The sequence below is a fragment of the Muscardinus avellanarius genome (assembly GCF_963383645.1).
Source record: "Muscardinus avellanarius genome assembly, chromosome: 6".
Lineage (NCBI taxonomy): Eukaryota > Metazoa > Chordata > Mammalia > Rodentia > Gliridae > Muscardinus > Muscardinus avellanarius.
Window position 1 is genome coordinate 88852367 of NC_137791.1, and position 21579 is coordinate 88873945.

At 34.2% G+C, this 21579-nt stretch overlaps 1 protein-coding gene across 32 annotated transcripts in view; it reads right to left on the minus strand.

The window, feature by feature from the left end:
* The window catches only part of ADGRL3 (adhesion G protein-coupled receptor L3), a gene marked incomplete at both ends in the record, with an annotated part of 570571 nt that overhangs the window by 353009 nt on the left and 195983 nt on the right, over positions 1-21579 (minus strand). The window lies entirely within an intron of this gene.

Below are 21579 nucleotides of genomic sequence, written 5' to 3' on the forward strand. Positions count from 1 at the left end.
TTTCACTCATACTTGCTTCAATGAACACTGTTTTTTTTAAAAGCCCCATTTCTCTAATATAATTAAAATAATCATAAGCTTTAAATGTGGCATAAACTTTGGAAAATAAGGCAAAAATCAATCAAGCTAATGTTGAACAAACATATCATTCCACTCTATAGAGATAAGAACTATAGGAACCATAATATTTATATTAAGAACACAAATATTTCCATTTAATAAGACAGACCATTAATTATATTTACAGAAGGCTTTTAAATAGCTATTTGTTTCACTTAGAAATGTTAAGATTTTACCATCCATATATTGTAACAGTCTTGATTTTTATGGTGTTCAAAGAATTGATCCCTTCAGTGGAAATTAGTCTGCCACCCATTTTCTAGGGCCTAAGAATTTCCATGAATTGCCAGTGTCCAGAGAAATGTACCTTATCAGGTTGCCCATCAAAGGGGAAGTCTCTTTTTCTGAACGAATGGACTTAGAATCCATATTAAAGAAACTTGTTTCTCACTCACCTATATTTAGTTTTACTGTGAAAAAAAAAAAACTGCTTTCAGAAAAATCTATCATCAGAGGGTTTATATAAATAAGAAGCCTCTGTTTCCAGCCTTTTCAGAAATTCTTAACTGAGCCAATATATATTTTTAAAAACAAAGTGAGATCTCCAAACACATTATGTCTACTTTCTCTAAAATTAAATTTCAGCATTGTTTTTAAGGTACTGATCAATGCAAGTCAATAAAAATCTTGAGAAAAATGAAGTATATTCATGATACTCATTGAGTGGCACCTTCTTTACCTTGTAAATATTTATCTCCTTAGACATACTTTTCAACAAGAAAGTGGCAAAGTTGCCAGGAAGAATGAGTTCATAAGACAAGCTTTAAAAAGAGCAGAGTACAAAACTAGGTGTGGTGGTGCACTCTTGTAATTCCAACTTTCGGGAAGTTGAGACAGGAGTATCATGGTTCGCGGACAGCCTTGGCTACTTAGTGAGGCCCTTTGCAACTCAGTGTGACCCTGTTTCAAAATAAAAAATAAAAAAAGGGCTGGGGGTGTAGCTTGGAGGTAGAATGCCTCTGGGTTCCATCCCCAGTAGTGCAAAAAAAAAAAAAAAAAAAAAAAAAAGCACAAATGATGTGAAAAGGATTAACTGATAGAAAATTTTCAAAAACAAGCACAAAATGTTTGTGATTATTGTATTTGGGGACAATTGTTTTATTCTTTTTGTTTGGCCTGAGCTCATATGTTTTCAATTATTGTTAAAACCAGTTATGTCTATTTATTAACTTTTAAAAAATTTCTATATCGTACCATTCATTTGAAGAAAAACTGGTATATATAAAAAGTTATGCTGAAATAGTTACATCTCCCTAATTTACAAATCTTATCTTAATAATATTTCTAAAACTTCTGGAAACACTTATGTTATCATAAATTACCCTCTATTACTCCTTATTGAGTGCATGGTTCACATGAATGCATGATTCATTATAGGCCAGTTAATAGCTTTATTTAAGAGATCACTTCATGCTTTGACTAAAACACTAGCCTGCATTTAGACTGATAACTGGTACCTTAAGAAATTGTTAATTTTTGTAGTAGTTTAACCCAGGGGCATTCTACCTCTTAGCTACATTCCCACCTGTTTTTATTTCTGTATTTTGAAACAGGGTCAAGTTTTGGAGAGCCTCACTAAGTAGCTAAGGCTGGCTGTGAACCTATGATCCTCCTGTCTCAGCCTCCCAAGCACTGGGATTAAGAAATTATTTAATCAGTAGTCTCAAAAGTTTGGATTTGAGGTCCATTAAAATGATGATCAAGATTGATAATAGGAAGTCATACTGAAGTTGACATTTTTCAATTATTAGCCTTTTCAACTAATTTTTTCATTGAGATATCTCTAGATAAATGGTCAAGATTGATAATAGGAAGTCATACTGAAGTTGACATTTTTCAATTATTAGCCTTTTCAACTAATTTTTTCATTGAGATATCTCTAGGTACACATTCTTTTGAGAACTAAATATGGAGCTGTTCACATTTTAAAACATGAAATGTGCACACATAGAACTCTGGTCTTCCTTCACATTAAACTTATGGTTTATAGTCTTATGGTTGACAAATATCCCAACTGCTTTGTGAATGATTTTTTTTTTTCTTCAGCAAACATTTAATGAGAAAATAGGGTTATCTTAGGTGTCTTTGGTAAAATTTTACTTTTAATTCTCTGGTCTTAGACTAATTTCCAGGAATTGGCATAAGCTTTAGCATAAGTAAAGCTTGCCTCTGTTACTAGCAGGTCACTCAAAATTAAGATTTATTAGGCAATCTGCTTTGGAGAAAATTATTATGGTCTTGCCCATGCCATGACTCACTGTAGCTCATTTATCATGCATTTGCTATTTTCAAGACTGAAGTAAAACAGTCTTATAATTTAAGTTCAAACAAGTGCACACAAATCATATTCCCATAACAAAAACTGGCAACACAGCATAATTTGTCGTTGAAAAGCTTAGTAACATTTAGAATTGGCCAGTCATTGCCTAGTATCTAATTTTGATTCTAAAAGTTTCCCTTCCCTGAAATAACAGACAAATTAGATTGATACAAGAAAAGGCACATCACTATATCCTTTGCGAGCACACCATGGCTGGCACATAACTAATACCCAATGAACAGCTAATTAAATACATACTCCAAATAATGGCAAATACTTTTGCTTTTTGATATTTTAAACATTTTACAAAAAGAAAGATATGGCAAAACAGAATCTTAATATACTGTGTAAAATCATACCTGGGATGTATTATTTGTATAATGTCTTAATATTTTAATGGGTAAAGAGGAAAATAAAATGTATATCTCCAATTCATTACATGTAAAACCAGAGGAAAACAAAGAAAATGAAGTCTCTGGCTGGACTTGTGAGATACATTGGCAAGAAAAAAAAAAATTGCCATAAAGCAGCTTGCAAAGATCTAAAAACATAGGCCTAAAATACTCCCTTCTCTTCTGTCTGAAATGAGATCATAAATAAATGAATTGTACGATGACAACTGTGCTGGGGCTTCTTCAGGCTCTCCTGTCTTTTAGCTGGTCCAATATCCTGAATTCTGACATTGTAGCTGTCACTGTTCATTTCTAAACCTCTTTGGAACTAGCTTTTCTCCTTTTCTCACTTCACTTTCAATCTTCAAACAATTTTTATTGTCCGTGAAGCCTCTATAAATGTTTATATATTTCCTTAAAGTGATTTCATTGTTGTCCTTTGTCGAACTTAATGTCCTAAGTTATATCCTGTGGTTAGAGTAAATGACAAATCCAAACTCAAGGTAATTTCATTCTGTGTAAAAGAAAGAAACTGGGGGAAAAAAAGACTAGAAAATTTTTCCTTCAATCTTTTAACAGTTTTTAAAATAAATACAATAAACAATAATGCCATTGTTTAGAAAACCAGGATGCTAACAATCTGAAGCATTCTTGAATCATACGTTAACACTTTGAACTTCATCATTTAATTCCAAAAGGAATGGATCAGAGAGCACATGCTTACACTGACAAGCTTTGTCAAATTACATAAAAAATTAAAGAGAAAATTGTCGTATGCCAAAAATTATTACTAAGAACTCTGAAATTGCATCTAATTCTAATGTGGTTTAATTTTTTATTAACTGGAAGACATAGGTCACATTTCAATCTAAAATATTAGTATTCCAAATGAATAGATGCTATAATACAGTAAAACTTTATTTTCCTAAGAAATCAAAACAAATTCATGGACAGCATAGATAGGTATAAAATACAAAAATATATAAACAAATAGTTTTTCTCACTGAAATGTAGTGGTATTTTTTACGTGTGTGTGTGGTAAGAGGTACAGGGGATTAAACCCAGGGGCAGTCTGTTTCCAGTCTATACCCCAGCCCTATTTTATTTTTTATTTTGAAACAGGGTCTTGCTAGACTGATGAGAGTCTCACTGCTAGCTGAGGTTGTCCTCAAACCTGTGATTCTCCTATTTTAGCCTACCAAGTACTGGTTACAGTGTATACGTAGTGGTATTTTATTTATTTATTTATTTATTTATTTATTTATTTATTTATTTTTGCGGGTCCAGGGATGGAACCTAGAGGCATTCTACCTCCAAGCTACACCCCCTGCCCTGTTTTTTATTCTTTATTTTGAAACCAGGTCTCACTGAGTTGCAGAGGGCCTCACTAAGTAGCTGAGGCTGTCTTTGAACCACGATCCTCCAGGTCTCAGCCTCACAAATGCTGTGATTACAAGTGTGTGCCACCACGCCCAGCTTGTAGTGGTATTTTAAATAGAATTATTTTCCTAGTGAAATTTGGCTTAGATTGTTAAAATAATATTTTTTTCCTTATCACAAACACTTGTCACCCTTATCACATGATGTCCAAGCAGTTAGTAAATTGGTAGAAATGCAAACTAAGTAATTAATTAAAAAATCAGTCTTGGATAAAGATATGTTGGTGCATCATGCACACATTCATATTTAAGAGTACTAATATAAGAATACTTAGAGTACTATTATAAGCTTCTAATCAGAAGCTTATAATAGTACTCTATTCTTGACTAGCATGTTATAACTTAACATGTTTTCATAAGAATCACCTAATTTAATTTCCAGATAACAGTGTAATTGATGTTTATTATTTCCATCAGTTATGAGTCAATAAAAATCCAAAAAGTAATGGCCAACACTGATAGGGGCATAGACCTGTCCTTTTTCTTTTTCTTTTACTTTTTCTTTTTCTTTTTTTTTTTTTTTTGAGGTGAATGAATAAATTTAATAAAACAGGAGTTTAGAGAGAACTTGACAAATACAACCGAAAGAGTATTGAGAGGTCTATTCTTAATAAATGTTCTCAAAATAAAGCAAAAATGAAGCCAGGTTTGGTGGCGCACGCTTATAATCCCAGCATTCGGGAGGCTGAGACAGAAGGATCGCAGTTCACGGACAGCCTCAGCAACTTAGTGAGACCCTGTTTCAAAAATAAAGAATAAAAATTAGGGCTGGGGGTGTAGCTTGGAGATAGAACGCCCTTGGGTTCCATCCCCAGTGCTGCAAAATAAATAAATAAATAAATAAATAAATAAATAAATAAATAAATAAATAAAGAAAGAAAGCAAGCAAGCAAGCAAGCAAGCAAAAATGGACTCAGCAGATTGTAAAAGCATACCATATACCAAAAGAAAAAAATGGTTCAGAATCATTAACCTTGAGCCATGTACAGTAGACCTGTCCTTTGTCTAACACTATATGCCAGCCGTGCTAGCATCTACATTCACCGAAGCACATTTTTATTATAGTACTCTTGTTCTCCATTTCCTGTCACTAAATCTTTGAAGAAGTATACTTATGAGCAAATAAATAACTGAAATCTCCCTTAAGGTTGGCACTATTTCTGTTGAAATACTCATTTATCATGAATTGCAGTCTTGCATACAAGACTAATATTTAAACATCACAGCAATCTTATGAAATAGACATTGTCAATGTCTTAAATTATCAATTGAGCTGACAGACATAAGGAACATGGTTCTATGGTTAACAAGTGGTAGAGTTTGTGATTCAAATCTAAATTTTGATATTACTTATTATTCATCTTCAATAAATACAAGATATTCTTATTTATCTTTAATGCCTAGCATACAGAAATACCTCAATTAATATGTGTTTTACTTCTGTGCAATGAATAAATAGAAGTATAGTATTTTCGAAGAAAGGAATTAAGTGACATACTTCGCAGTGTATAACCCCTAGAGACAATAAATGCAAAACATCTCTCAGGAAAAGGTAAAAATAATAGGAGAGAAAAGAAAGAGTTCTACATTTCTTGGTTAAAAAAAACCCAAGATTTCTCTTATAACTTAAACCTGTGTTCAATACCTTGTAACACACTAATTCTTATTATTATGAAACAGATAATATTTCATCTTCTTCCATTTCATATCCACTAAGAAAATATGAAAGTTCTTTAGTAAATATAAATAAGATCTGTGAAATTCATTAAGTTTTCTGGTGTAATGAATATTAAAAATTCTGACAGACATCTGTCTCTTTCAGTAAATAAAGTGCTAATCCTTTATTTAATGAGAGAAAGGAGTAATCTTTGCAGCTCAGCTTTTAAATTATGCTTTTCAAATAATACCCATGCATCACTGAATAAAAGCACTGCTCAAGCACCTTGTATTACAATGACTTTATAGAATGTGCTTCCAGAACGAACACCTCCTAATGAATTTCCTCCAGGAGTGTGTAGATTGAAGATGTCAATAATTCATAAAATGCTTTCACTAGCCACATTCTAATTTAACCACTTAAATACAGTATCTATAGATGCTGCAGAAACCAAGGCGGACTTTTATGTTGTATTAACGTTCCATTCCATTGATAGATTTGTGAAACGTTTCAAACTGTTAATTTAACCTTTTAAAAGAAAATGGTGCTATTAGTCGACTCGTTTTAGAATCTACTCATAATAGCTCTAGTAAAAATAATAATTTTCATTTATTACTGGCAACTCTTAAAATCAATACTATATTTGGTTTATGAAAGATGCACCCTTGTTACCATGATTTGTTGCCTCTATGGAATAACCACATGGCAATTTATTGTCATGTTTAACAAAAACAAAAGCAGAATCATTTCAGAGTATCTAAGACTGTATGTATATAATGATAACGTTAGAGGCATGAAAGATCCACTGAGTTTCTGTTATGGGCAAAGACCGCAGAGTTATGAATGCAAAGATTAAAAAATCATAATACCTCATAGTTAATAAACTAAACCTGTAGTATATGAGTAGACATCATGTGGATTAGTCCACATAGTAAATTGTGAATTTACCGGGTGTGGTGGCGCACGCTTGTAATCCATGTGCTTGGGAGGCAGAGACAGGAGGATCGCGCAGGTTCAAAGCTAGCCGCGCGCTCTGGCTTATGAGACCCTGTTTCCAAATAAAAATGTAAAAATAGGTCTGGGAGTGTAGCTCGGAGGTAGAAGGGCTTCCAGGAAAACCAATACCACCAAAAAAAAAAAAAAAAAAAAGTGAATTTGGTGATGTGAGCATGTTTGGAAGATAAACTGATATCTGCCTTAGAGAAACTTAAGAGTGTAAGAGTTGATCATTTTTAGGAAAATTACAATTTAAAACTGGTGATACTTTGTTTTCAAAGAAATCTTTGTAAAAACAAGAATAGAAATGAATACCAGAGAAAGGGGGATTTGTCAAGAGAATCTATAGTACACAAAATTCTGACTAAAAACAAACTTCTAGAGGGAATGCCATCCACTTGTATCTAAGACATTTTCTTGACTGATTTCTTATTTTTCTGCAGGTCTGGGGATGGAACCAAGGGACATTTGACATCCGAGCTACAACCATGCCCTATTTTTTTATTCTTTATTTTGAAACAGAGTTTCATTAAGTTGTAGAGGGCCTCACTAAGCTGAGGTTGTCTGCAAACTGTGATTCTCCAATCTCAGCCTTCCAAATGCTGGGATTACAAGCGTATGCCACCATGCCCGGCTTCTTGACGGATTCTTATCACTGCTAGATTCTATGAATTATACTACATACATGCACCAAATATATTATCTCGTTCCATATATTATCTCATAATCCATATCTCACTTCAGAAATTAGGAAGATGCTTTATATTACTATTTCCAGGGCTTGGTGGCTAAAATTTTGCTAGATATGATGTAGTTGCAGTTGATATTTTACAAATGAGAAAAATGAAACCAGAGAATTAAGTAAAAGCTCCTAATCACAGTATACATTTTAATCCTTGATTGTTGAGTCATCTAACAATTTTAGGTTTTAAATTTATTCACTTATTTGTTGATTTCATTTTATGAAATTGGTGATTGAAGGCAGGAAATAATGAGACAGACATTGTTACCATAATTTTATTGATGAGAAAAACCAGAAGCTGCTAACATATCTTAGAGAATTATAATTATTGTTTTCTCTGTCTTTACCAGAACTTTTAAGATCCTGCTAATTGATCTTTAAGTGAAAGTTTCTATTATCATTTTATGCAAGAATGTACAAATAAACCCATTAGGACCTGCAGTAAGAATAAACAAAACAAAACAAACAGAAAACAACATTTTGAGCAAAAATGCTGAGGAGCTACAAATTATCTGGTATTTTGAGAAATTTTTCTAAATGTCTAATGAAATTTGGGATTGAATTCACTCTCTAAAGAACATAAAGTAATTTATTAGTAATGATAAGGTTAATAAAATATAACTGACAATAAAAATATAATTTCTAGAAATTTAAAAACAAATAAAATTAATTTTCAAGTATTTTAGCAGAAAATATATGTCAAATGTATCCCACACATGTGTTATGAATCTCTTGGAAGGTAGGTTTAACATGCTGTGTGTGTGTGTGTGTGTGTGTGTGTGTGTGTGTGTGTTACTAGGGATTGAACCCAGGAGCTTTCTGCCTCTGAGCTATACCCCCAGCACTAGCTGTATTTTATTTTTATTTTGAAACACGGTATAGTTAGGTTGATGAGTCTCACTACTTGCTGAGGCTGTCCTGGAACCTGTGACCTTCCTATTTCAGCCTCTCAAGTACTGGGATTATAAGCATGCCACTATGCCCAGCTTTATGTCAGGTCTTACTAAATATATGCATTAACCATATTCTTCACAATGGCTTACTTGTTTTCACTTTATATAATCTATGAATATTTATTTCTCAACTTTTGCTTATTTTGCTACCCCTGCAGAAAGCCTCACCTCTTACCTCCTAATCAATCTAGACTCTATCTTTAGGTTCTAAGTCATGCTTTCATTTTTTTTAGGACCACTCTTTTACTTAATACAGCCCACATTGAGTAATTGTATACTTTCAACATAGTTTTTCCAGGAAAACTCACACTAACTCTGTACACATTATTGTCACTATTTTGTTGCTGGGGAGAATGAGTATAGTAATCATAAAACTTTCGATAGGTAGAGCTGGTGTTTGGACTTTGAAGCCTGTATTCTGCACAACCATACTCATTCATCTGGCAAGAAAAAGGGCAATGCCAACAGTAGTAATGGAGACAACTCATATTTATTGAGTGCTTGCTACTTATCAGATGATCTAAAGCTTTAAATACTTTACATGTATTAGCCACTTAAGATTACACCGCCATTCTAAAGTAGATGGCATTATAACTCTGGTACAGCGAAGTTAAATCAATAGTGAGTGGTAAACCCAAGATATAATGCCAGGCTTAGGACACCAGATCCCACATGCCAACCATTATCTTTCACAAGCTGGTAATGATTATTGATTAACCCCATTATTTGGAGGAGGCAATATTGTTTCCAGATATCCCTATTATTCTCTAATTGCCACCAGTGCTTTATCTGTTAAATTATACTTAGCAAGTAGAGAAGACGATTTGATGCCCTACTCTCATTGCAAATTATCCGACTGTGATTTCACCAAAAAAAAAACCTTTTTCAAGTTAATTTCAAAACTAGCAATATAGTGTCCTTCAAGAAAGTGTCATACTTAATTTCACTAAAACATCTCTACTGAGAGTCATCTGTGTAAGATTCTTTTCAGATATGACACATTTAAGGTGGTATCACATTCCAGACTCACAAGGCATTTGCGAGTCACCTGGAGAGCAAGGGGCCAGCATTTGAAATAAATCAATTAACGTCCAGCCGGGCGTGGTGAGGCATGTTTGTAATCCCTGTGCTTGGGCGGTGGAGACAGGAGGATTGCGCAGGTTCGAAGCCAACCGCGCTGGCTTAAGAGACCCTGTTTCCAAAAATAAAAAAAGTATAAAATAGGTCTGGGAGTGTAGCCCAGACATAGAAGGGCTTCCAGGAACCCCAGTACCACAAAAATAAAAATAAAAAATAAATCAATTAACATCTGAAAGGGGCACAAGACATGTAGGAGTCGATGAATTACATGTGGCAGAAAGAAAGTGGCACATATAAACTGACTCGATACATTTTTTTTCTGACTTCAAAGAAAACACATATTAAATATGTGTCAGAGTACAGCCATAGAAGTAGAAGTTTTATCAGGTTGGTAGGTCTTTATTCTTCAGTGGTCTTTACAGTGTGTCCAGGACAACTCACTAGTAGGATTCCATCAGCCTAGCCAAACAGAGTTAATTGGAGTGAATACTTTCTACTTATTTCCCACTTTTATCTCAAAGCATAGATAATAAGGTTAGGTTCTACAGTATTATAACATGTGTCATAGGAATAGCATGCCACTAAGAACAGTGGCATCCTCTTTCTTGTTTTCCATATGAATTCATGTTTGTGTTGTGAATGATAGGGACAGAAGAATGAATATTACTTAAAAGTAGGCTATAAATGAGCTAGGCCAAATTTAAGAAAGAAAATAAAGCCAGGTATGATGGTGTGTCCTGTAAACCTAGTACTTGGAACGTTGAGAGAGGAGGATCGCAGGTTCAAGGACAGCCTCAACAAGTAGGGAGACTCGAAGCAACCTAGCAAGACTCTGTTTCAAAACAAAGCAAAAAACAACAAATTAGGCAGGGAGTATAGCTCAGAGGTAGAATGTCCCTGTATTCAATCCCCTGCAGAGGTAGAATGTCCCTGGATTCAGTCCCCTGTAGCACAAAAAGAAAGAAGCAAGAAAGGATAGAGAAAAGAAGGGAGGAAAGGGATAAAGGGGCAGAAGGAAGGAGGAAGGGAAAGAAGGAAATAAGCAAATATCCATGCAAACATATATAATGTGATTCATACCCAAAGCTGAGAAATTGAATTTAAAAATTAAATTAAAGCAAATAGAAAAACAATATAAAGTGTTATTTTCCTCCTATACTTTATAAAACTCAGCCCCTAATATCCAGCAGGCAATTCTCTAAAAGTATTTTTTGTTTGTTTTAGCAAAATGTGTCAAATTAGAGGAAAAACAAGTTTTATAAAATGAAACAAATGACCACATTATTCTTTGCTCTGTTAGACCGCTGGCAACATACTTTACAGTCTATTTAAACTAACTAGCCCTCAAATGTTTTTTTTTTTTTCTTTAAAAGCCATCTGCAGGGCTCATAAAAATAAATTTGCTTGCAAGAGCATTGAGGAAGAAACTACCAACAATATAACATTATTAGGTGTAATTTCTCACTTTTTAATGAAATAAGTTTTCTTTTAGACAAAAAAGTGCTATCTAGTGAACTGACTATAGTTGATATTAGGTTTTTAATTTCTTGTTTATATATGTGAGTATAAATATATTATAAGTGTATCTACTATGTGAAGTAATCTTTTTTAAGTATATAACTAAAACACAAATAAATTTATAATAGAAATTGATACTTTCTCAGAAAGCCCCATATTATCAAACCCCATAAGGTCGATTGATTAAAATATATATTCAAATATGACTTTTTTTGTGGTACGGAGATGGATCCAGGTATACCTCTGGGATATACCCCCAGTCCTATTTTTTATTCTTTATTTTTGAAACAGGGTCTCACTGAATTGCAAAGGGCCTCACTAAGTAGCTGAGGCTGTCTACGAACTGTGATCCTCTTGTCTCAGACTCCCAAATGCTGGGATTACAAGCATGTGCCACCACGCCCAGCTTCAAATGTAATTTTTAATGAGATCTCAATTTGTGAATTTTGGCTGGTTTGACATGTACAATATTAAAGCTATGTGGCTACAGAATCTGGCATCTACTTCTACATAAATGACGTACACATTTTCAAAGAGAGTATGGAAGTAGGTTTTAGATTTTTTTATATCCATTGTGTTGATACTTACTAGCTACAGCAACATCAGAACTCAAGTCCTTCCTTAACACAGGTTCCCCTAGAATGCATGCAGCATAGATTCTTGAGACCATGGTCAAGTTTCATACTCTACTGTCAAATTCCATAGTCTACAACACCTCTCAATTTTGGAGAGAAGAGAATGTAATAGAAAAATATTAACTCCTTAGAAATTAAAGTCAAAATCTAATGCACAGACAATAGAGGGCAAAACAGAGCATAAAATACTTGTGTGCTACAGAGTTTGAGAATAAATTTGTCTTCTTTAAGTCAAACATCATAAAACTGATGTCTCAATATTAACTCTAAGTTAAGTTTATGCATTTGGAAGAATCAGCAGGCTTTTATGAGTCTTATTCCTCAGTTTAGTAAACTATATATTATCTATTTGAATTCAGGGCCATTAAAGTCTTAAAAGTGTTTATTACACTATACATATTATTGGCCCTGTCACTGAACAGTGCCCTCCTTCTATTTTATAGCTAATGTAGCATTTCTTCATGACATCAATAGATTAAAACATTTACTACCGGAAAAAGTATGTGAAAATGGAGCAAACTCATTTTGCTACAAGCTAACTCAATAAATCTGTCCAGCTTACTGATGTTCACTTTCATTTAAAATCGGTACCTATTTATCTTGCAAACTTCAAGAAGGCAGAAGAGAGAGGTTAAATTTCTCTTATTTTTAATCATTCCTTGGCAGCAATGATACCTTGTTAATGTTAATAAATGGCATTTTCATAGGGCTAGATCTATATTTCTGATATGTATCTGTGAATATTTAGGAAAAGTTCAATGAGGGGCATATTAAAACTGTTATTGTGTCTACAACCACACAATTTCTTCAATACAGAAGCAGGCTGGATAACTAAAAGTTAACTGATTGAATTTTATGATGTTAACTTGACATCTTTGTTTTGGAGAGAACTGGATTGAAACCAGGAACATTTTAACATTTTATCTCTACACTGTACTCCCGCCCTTTTATATTTTTCATTTTGATACAGGATCTTAGTAAGTTGTGGACGATCTCACTAAAATGCTGACCTGTCCTCAAACCTGTGGTCCTCCTGTCTCAGTCTCTCAAGTACAGTGATTACAGGCATGTGATTACAGGCATGCTCCACAACACCCAAGCAGCTTGACATCTTTCTTAAAATTTCCATCAGAAAAATCAATCAGGAGCCCGGTGTGGTGGTACACGCTTGTAATCCCTGCATTTGGGAGGCGGAGACAGGAGGATCGCACAGGTTAAGAGACCCTGTTTCCAAATAAAAAGTATAACATAGGCCTGGGAGTGTAGCCTAGGGGTAGAAGGGCTTCCAGGAACCCCACTACCACCAAAAAATAAAATAAAAATAAAAAATAATCAATCAGTAATAAATCTAGTGTGCCTCATTTGCGTAAGTAAAAATAAAAGAGAAATTTAGTGCTATCTGACCACAGTAATATTTAAAGCATATTTATTTATTGGTGGTGATAAGTATTGAACCTATGGCCTTATGCATACTAGGCAAGCACTCTACACTGAGCTATACCACTTGCTCATAGTTTTTATTTAAAAAGTATAAATTTAATTTAATGGCAAAAATAGTCAAATTGAATTCCTGCCAGTATTGTTGTAAAGGAAAGATTGTTTTCTTTTAACTTTCAAGGAAAGCCTTCCCTCAAGCCTTCTTTCTCCTTCAGCTTCATCTGTCACAATTCATGGTCAGGGATATGGCTTATAGAACTGTTCCTCTATAGCCATTCTGACCAATTCACCAAGCATGCAAGTTAGACTAGATAGATGCTCGGAGGTAGTAATACAACATGCTTTCTCCAAGTTTTAGGTGACAGTGTTTTCTTTGTTTATGACAATATGATATGAGAAAAATCAAGAATGCTTATTAAGTTAGATTATGCTCATAGCTGTAAAATAGTGACAGCGCATCTTTTACACATCTGCCACAAGAGCAAACTATCACCTATTAGATATATGCCAGAATTTTTATTATGAAACATTTTATTTTATTTCTGAAAAAAAATGTTTGCAAATTAATCCCTTGCTTTCCTTTTCACACTGCTTTCTTGAACATAAACTCTCCATTTGACAAAAGAAAGAGCGAGATGGAACTGGACAACATTATGCTAAATGGCATTAGTCAGTCACAAAAAGTGAAAAATTGGATGCTGTCCCTAATATTTAGAAGCTAGGGAGAAAATGGATCATAGCAGGAACTCTAGACAAAGGAAAAACCAGAAATGAGCAAATAAAGTGGCTTAACTGATGGGGATAGGAAGGGGAAGAGGGAAATTCTCTAATGTACATGACATACATTCATAAACATTAAAGTCAATCAGTAAGTCAAACACTAGAAGAAGGGAGGGGGAGGGAATGAGGGGGGAATTGAAAAGGGCTAAATAGGTTATATGTGTATGTATGCCTCTACCGTCCTGCACCCCATTAAAATGTATGACTGTGATGCACCAGTGAAAGTTTTAAAAAAGCGAGTTGGTTATAGGGCAACTCTGTTGGAATGAAACAATTATTCTCCTATCTCTGTCCTTGTGCATACCACTTATCACTTAATACTACCTTTAATAATCTTATGCATTCATCTGACACTGCATGAAATTCTACCACTTCTTTGAAGTTTTCAGCAATTTTTTATTTTATTTCAGCTTTCAGGAAAGCTTACTTTCAAAAGCTAAGTCTTAGGAAGAAAGTATTACTAAAAAGTATCACTTTGAAGAACTTAACTAAGATATCACTTCAATTATTATGTTAACAAGAAATTTAATAATTTGTACAATGCCCAAAAGAAATAAACTGTCTATAGTATTGGCCAACTGTTTCAAACCTGTCAATCTTGCTTGACCAACCAGATTATAGATGCCCTTTTAAAATATAAATAATGCACTGAGTGTTCAAAAAGGTAGCAAGATGATTAACATTTTATAAAATTAGATTTATAAATGACTAAGAAAATATTTTAATAATAATACAACATAAATAATAGCTGGTAGATGCACTGATGATGCCTACAAATGTTTTTGTTCTTCAAACACAACATATCCAAATATTCTTTTGGGGTATAATATCCTAGTTTGAATTCTCCTGAAAGAAGAGCCAAAGACAAGGACTTTAATGCAATAGTTAATGTATGTGTGTGTTTTGGGGGGGATCTAAGGAAAGAATAGTGAGAAGGGAACAAGAAAGTGAGACAGAGAGAGGGGAGGGAAGTGGGGGAGAGGAAGTGGAGGGGGAGAGAAAGAGAGAGACAGAATTGACAGAGAAAGAGAACAAGGAGAAAAGAAAGAAGAAAAGCCAAAATGTGGGATGCAATTCCGTGCTGTTGATAAGGAGTATCAATTTCTTCTCAGATTTCATATAAATATATACACTGCATCACAGAATTGTCCAACATAAATATAGGAAGTTGGGGCAATTATGCATAGGTTTGTCCTCACCAGAAGTTAAGGACAATCTTCCCAGTATGAACTCCCCTGTGCACAAGTAGATGGCTAGAGCTGACCAAGCAAGCAACTGGCCTTCAAGAAGATCTTGGGAAAGAAGGCTAAAAGGCAAATAGAAGGAATTTGAGGTGAGAATGGCATACCTAAGGTAAGCTTGAGTGCCCACAAAAGTTCTTTTCAGGTATATCTGAAATCAGAGTTGGCCAAGGACATAGATATACTATAAGTGTATGTTTTTTTGTTTGATTGTTTGTTTTGGGTGGTACTGGGGTTCCTGGAAGCCCTTCTATATCCCAGCTACACTCCCAGACCTATTTTTTATTTTGGAAACAGGGTCTCTTAAGACAGCGCGGCTGGCTTTGAACCTGCGCGATCCTCCTGTCTCTGCCTCCCAAGCGCGGGGATTACAAGCGTGCACCACCATGCCCGGTGTTAAGTGTATGTTTTGAGGCATCATGCGTGTGTGTGTGTGTGTGTGTGTGTGTGTGTGTGTGCATACATGAATAAAATGTTACAGATTGGGAGAATATGTTGCGGTGTGGAAATGTTACGCATGTGGGGAAATTGTTCCCAGGGACCCCTATTAGGGTCCTGGACACAATTTCCCTCAAACCACAACAAAACCCCAAACACAGAAAAACAGAAAAAACATGGGTTCTTGTCCTGAGCTAAGGGTAAAAACACATTAGCCCAGACTCTTGCTGAAGATTTAAAGATGTTTATTAAAAAGATAGAAATACAGAAGATAGTCACAGCCCCATGCCAGAATGGCATGGGGGGAGTGGTTCGAGCCAATTCACCACCCAAAGATACAGCATGTGGACTGGACTTTTTATACCCATGACCTCCATCTTGTTTATGTAATTCTGACTTAGTAAATGTCCCTGTAAGGTACCTCCCCTTACCCTGTAAGGTACCTCCCCAAGCAAGGTGTGGCAAGGTGTCTCCTTTCATGAAGGTTCTATCCTAGCTAGATTATTATATAGATCTGTCTTTAGACAGAGAAAGGCCTAGTTCCTCTCTCCTATTGACTTCCTAATTACTTTTAGCTAAGTCAATCTAAGTTTCAATAGCTGTTTGCTTCTTGACCAAAGCCAGCCAAGCCTTTCTCTCTTCAGGTCTGCCATTTTGACACAATTATTTCTGAAATATATCTATTAATAATCAGAGCTTTCCCAAATCTTCCTAAGCCATTCCCCAAACTGGTACACAAAATAAAACATAGACCATAATCTTTAGTGCTTACTTTTTCATATTACTGAGTTTCACATTTATTTAGTGGCCACTTTATTTTTGGGGGTATGATTAATTACATTTTTTAACATAGTTACTTTTCTTCACTCATTCTTCAACAAAACACTAAATATTTTTTACAACTTCAATAGTACTATGTTATTTTTGTAATATCCTTTCTAGTTACATGCAGCTAGGAGTGAAAAGTTCAGAAAAGAATTGTAGCTAGAGGTCTAACATTTATACATTTCACAAATTCCTGCTTCAGGCATAGAAGGGAAAAAATAAGACTTGTGGCTGATCCTGTCTATCCTCTTATCAATCCTTGGAATTAAGATGAAAAAGGTAAATCACTTAGATCACCTATCTTGAGTTCACAAACAGCTAAGACAGTGCTGATGACTGAGGCTTTGGAAAAAGTCATAATTCTTTTCTACCATTTTGTTTAATATGATAGAATTTATTTGAATTTAGACCTTGGATAGCTTTTTTCTATTCTGATAAGAGAAAAGTATATTTAGATAGATTTTTATCATAAGATTTTTTTTTAATAAAACACTTCCTGTGTTAAAACCATTGCTCATTTTATGGGCACTTATTTCTCAGCTTCTTAAAATACATCCTAGAACAGTACTCTTAGAAGTCACCTTTAGGTTCAGTTTGTCATAAAGATTCCAGAACTCTTGAATTAGTGACAGGGAGCATTTTCATTATGAATTTATGTAATTTTCACTTACTAACTTATCTAGAAAAGATAGTTCATCCAAAGAACATGCCATAAATTTAGAGCAAGGTCCATTAATCTACCCCACTAGATTAACAAATAAGTTGAAATATTTATTAGCAATTTAAAAGCAATATAATGTACGCATTGGTGAACACTGGGTACACAATAAATGCTTGTTGACTGACCAACTTAATGAGCTTAATGATGAGTTAATATGAACTAATTACTAGATGGATGAAGAATATACAGAAGAAGTTAGTACATTCAGTCCTCATCACAGACTCATAGTGACTCAAAAACATTTTCCTATTGGAGAAAATGAGCAAACAGATCATTAACTACTGGTATAATTTATTTAAAAAATGCACTATGTATACAAATGTAGAAGCATGTTGCTGAGTCAAATTAGTGCTATAGCAATATGTACTCATATTTACATACTTAGTGAACATTTCAAGTCTCATCATTACATGTCCATGCCACTGTTTTTTATGCATAGGATATGTCGCCATGTCTGTGACATCAGTCATCATTTTCTGGGCACATGGGTGTTGCACAACTCAGATACCCAGGTTTAATTGACAGACAATCTGAAAAGCATATAACAACATTTGTGTCAAAAGGGAACATTTTAATTTAAAAAACATATGGTTCAATTGAGAAGTAAAGAATCTAAGTATATACAGAAAGAGTGACATCAAGAGATACAAGAAATAAAGGTCACAGGGATAAATAGAACATCACTGGCCTTCATGAAATTGGCAGCCATCTTTTGAACTCAAGTAAATAAACAAAAGTTCACATACTGGTATCAACTATTTAACGCTCCAGGCCCCAAGTAAAAACTGGTGGAAATTGAGAAACATGATAGCGAATTACACAATTTTTAAATTGCATTCAGCTGAATGGTTATTATGTGTTTGACATTATGTTAATTGCTTTACAAACAATTTCTCATCTCATAATTATTTTCATGCTATAGGTGAGGGACCTGAGGCTCAGGGAACTGAATGATTCAAGGCCATGGACCTCACAACTAATGGGCTTAGGATTTCAAGCAAAATTTGTAAGACCCTTAAACATGGTTTCTAACCAAAGTGCTATACCGTTGTTTGTGGATATAATAGTTTAGAATAAAATGTAAATGTAAAATGTTTCTTTGCAATGATCGCTAAAACTCTAAGCAATGCTTTTCCCTGATGGTATTCAGCATCAGTGATATTCTAACTACTTTTGCCAAAGTACTGAATCTATTGAGTCTTAATTGTGGTAAAAAACAAACAAACTCTAAAGCATTTGTTTTAAGGCAGTACTACTGGTTTATAAGATTCCCTATTTCCGATTGGGTCCTAATTTTGGTAACAATCACTGCATACCTTTTACATAGTAGATTCATCACATTGCAATTAAATATCATCTATCATGAGTGCAATGAAATATATTCTCCTACTAAAATAGTAACAGGCACATTCACCTGTTATATGTGGTCACACTGTCTGTGAATGATGACAGTGATGCTACAGTAAGTATTCTATTTTTTTTTTTTTTTTTTGGTGGTACTGGGGGTGGAACCCAGAGGCTTTCTACCTCCGGACTATACTCCCAGACCTATTTTATATTTTATTTGGAAACAGGGTCTCACTAAGTTGCTGAGAGCCTCACTAAGTAGCTGAGGCTGGCTTCGAACCTGCGCGATCCTCCTGTCTTAGCCTCCCAAGTGCGAGGATTACAAGCGTGTGCCACCACGCCCGGCTTATTTTTAAAAAGCCCTTACATAAGAAGTTATGTACAAAATTTTGTATCTAATTAGGTCAAGGAGATCTTGAGACTGGTCTTCTCCTGGGCATCATGTTAGCCTGTTAATAATTTTCATGGACAGATCCCCAAAATCTGTATAATTCATAGTGTACCACAAATCCTTCAGAAATGTGCTATCAATCTTTGATCAATGTGCAAAATTTATTAATAAAACTGAGAAGTATAAAGTCTGCTGGTCGAAATGTTAACATTACATGAGCAAAGGCCTGTGATAGAAGCATGTAAAAAATCTTCAAAGCCAAAACAAAACAAAATCCCGAACAAGCAATATGAGTTTGAGATATATGAACTGCATTTGACAAGTATACTAGAAAGTAGTCAAACCAGAAAATAGTTATATTGAGAGGACAAGACTCTTAAGTGAATATAAGTATTATATTAGTGGGGGAAGTATAATGTATTCAAGGCGATTACTGACTTTGATATTTAGATTTGTTTTAAACACATAAACGTTTAAATACAGACATACACAGGTTTAGTATCATTGATATAGACTCTCAATATTCTTGCTCAATATAGTTCATTAAAAATTCTACTTGAAGCTGGATGTGATGGTGACGATTGTAATTTCAGTATGTGGCAGACAGGAGGATCGCAGGTTCAAGGACATCCTCAGCAACATAGTGAGACTCTAAGCAACCTAGTGAGACCCTGTTTCAAAATAAAATTAAAAAACAAGGTTGGAATGCATCACAGAGGTACATACACTACCTGGGTTCAATCTCTATTACCCAAAAAATCTACTTGGAAATTCAAGAAACTGCTATAGTTCTGTAGGCCTGAGAACTCAGCAGAAGAATCTTCATCTAGATTAAAGATGATGGTTTTGCAGAAGGTACATGTAATTCACACAGTAAGGGTCTCCCAAAGAGTAAGAAAACAATATGAAACCAGGACCAGAGGGACAGCACTTCCCCAAGGGCAAATTTCAGGATATTTTTAAATTCAATATTGGATCAAAGGCCATTCCCTTAGACCAATATACTAACTTTTCTTTTGTATCATCTATTTTTTTTGAAAATAGCATAATTAATAATCTTTATAAATATGAACAGAAATTACTTAACAAAGGCTAGGATGAATCTATTACTGACTTCAGAACAGCTTGTTCTACCCCCTTTTTCTTTCATTTTATTGTGTGAGGTGCTTGAGATGGAATCTAGGACATCACAGATGATAAAGGCATACTTTACAAATGAGCTATATCCCGACCTCTAGAACTGCTTTTATTGCCATGCGATATTAGGTAGCATAAAACACTAATTTTTAAACATCCTTAAAAGAAGCCTCCATATATATATTTTTTTTTTTTTAATGAGTTTTTGGCTGGGCCTGGTGGCACACGCTTGTAATCCCCGCACTTGGGAGGCGGAGACAGGAGGATCGCTCAGGTTCGAAGCCAGCCTCGCTGGCTTAAGAGACCCTGTTTCCAAATAAAATAGAAAATAGCTCTGGGAGTGTAGCCCGGAGGTAGAAGGGTTTCCAGGAACCCCAGTACCACCAAAAAATAAATAAATAAATTTAAAAAAATGAGTTTTCTAGTTTATTTCCTTCAAAGATTTAATGTAAACATAACAAAACTAACTACAATAAAACTGTATGCTTTTAAAATAATTTTTGTGTGCAACATAACACACACATACCATAATAAAGATCAGTGGGATTTAGATGTATTTTTCTACTAAAATTTCATACTGTCATGTTATGTAATTCTCCGTGCCAAAATATTAGCTCTCCTGGATACCCCAGAAATTTGACTGTAGTCAATAAAGTTTATACTAACCACCACTGGCAGAATTCAGATTCATATACTTAAATATAATTTGTGCAACAAATACATTGTTTTTTTTTAAGTGAATAATGTATTATAGTGGTTGAGAGAACATGTTTGTGAATCACTCAGTTTCAAATAGGTTCAATCCTGATTTTATGTACCATTGGGTGAATTACATGTGAGCTTTCTTCACTTCCGTTTCCTTCTTGTTAAAAAAAATATAATAAATTTTCTGCCTCTTTAACTTATTCTGAATCTTCAATAGGATCAGGCACAGAAAAAATGCTTGACAACTAGGTATTATTATTATTATTATTTACCAATGCCTACAATGGCTGAAGAGTCCATGGCAAATATAACACAAGAAAATATAGTATATGCTTTCATGATGTTTATAACTTTTTAGGAATATGACTTATGTACTTGTATAATAATAAGAAAATTAAGTACATAGCCAGTTAGGGTAGCATTAAACCGTGCAACAAAATACCAAAAAATATGTATATCCAAAAATGGTATAAAATAGAACAATTTAAGAAGCAAATGCAGTGTGATGAAAATAGTAGAGTATAAAAACAAGAGCATCATGACTAGTCAGTGTCTATATATTAGGTAGGGTTTAAACTTAATGTTTAAGAATTTGTAATAGTGAAATAATCATTCCATACTGATCATTTTTAATTTTTAACTAAAAAATAATTTAGAGAACACCACATGGTTCTTTTATTGTTTTCTTATTCCTATTTTTTTAAA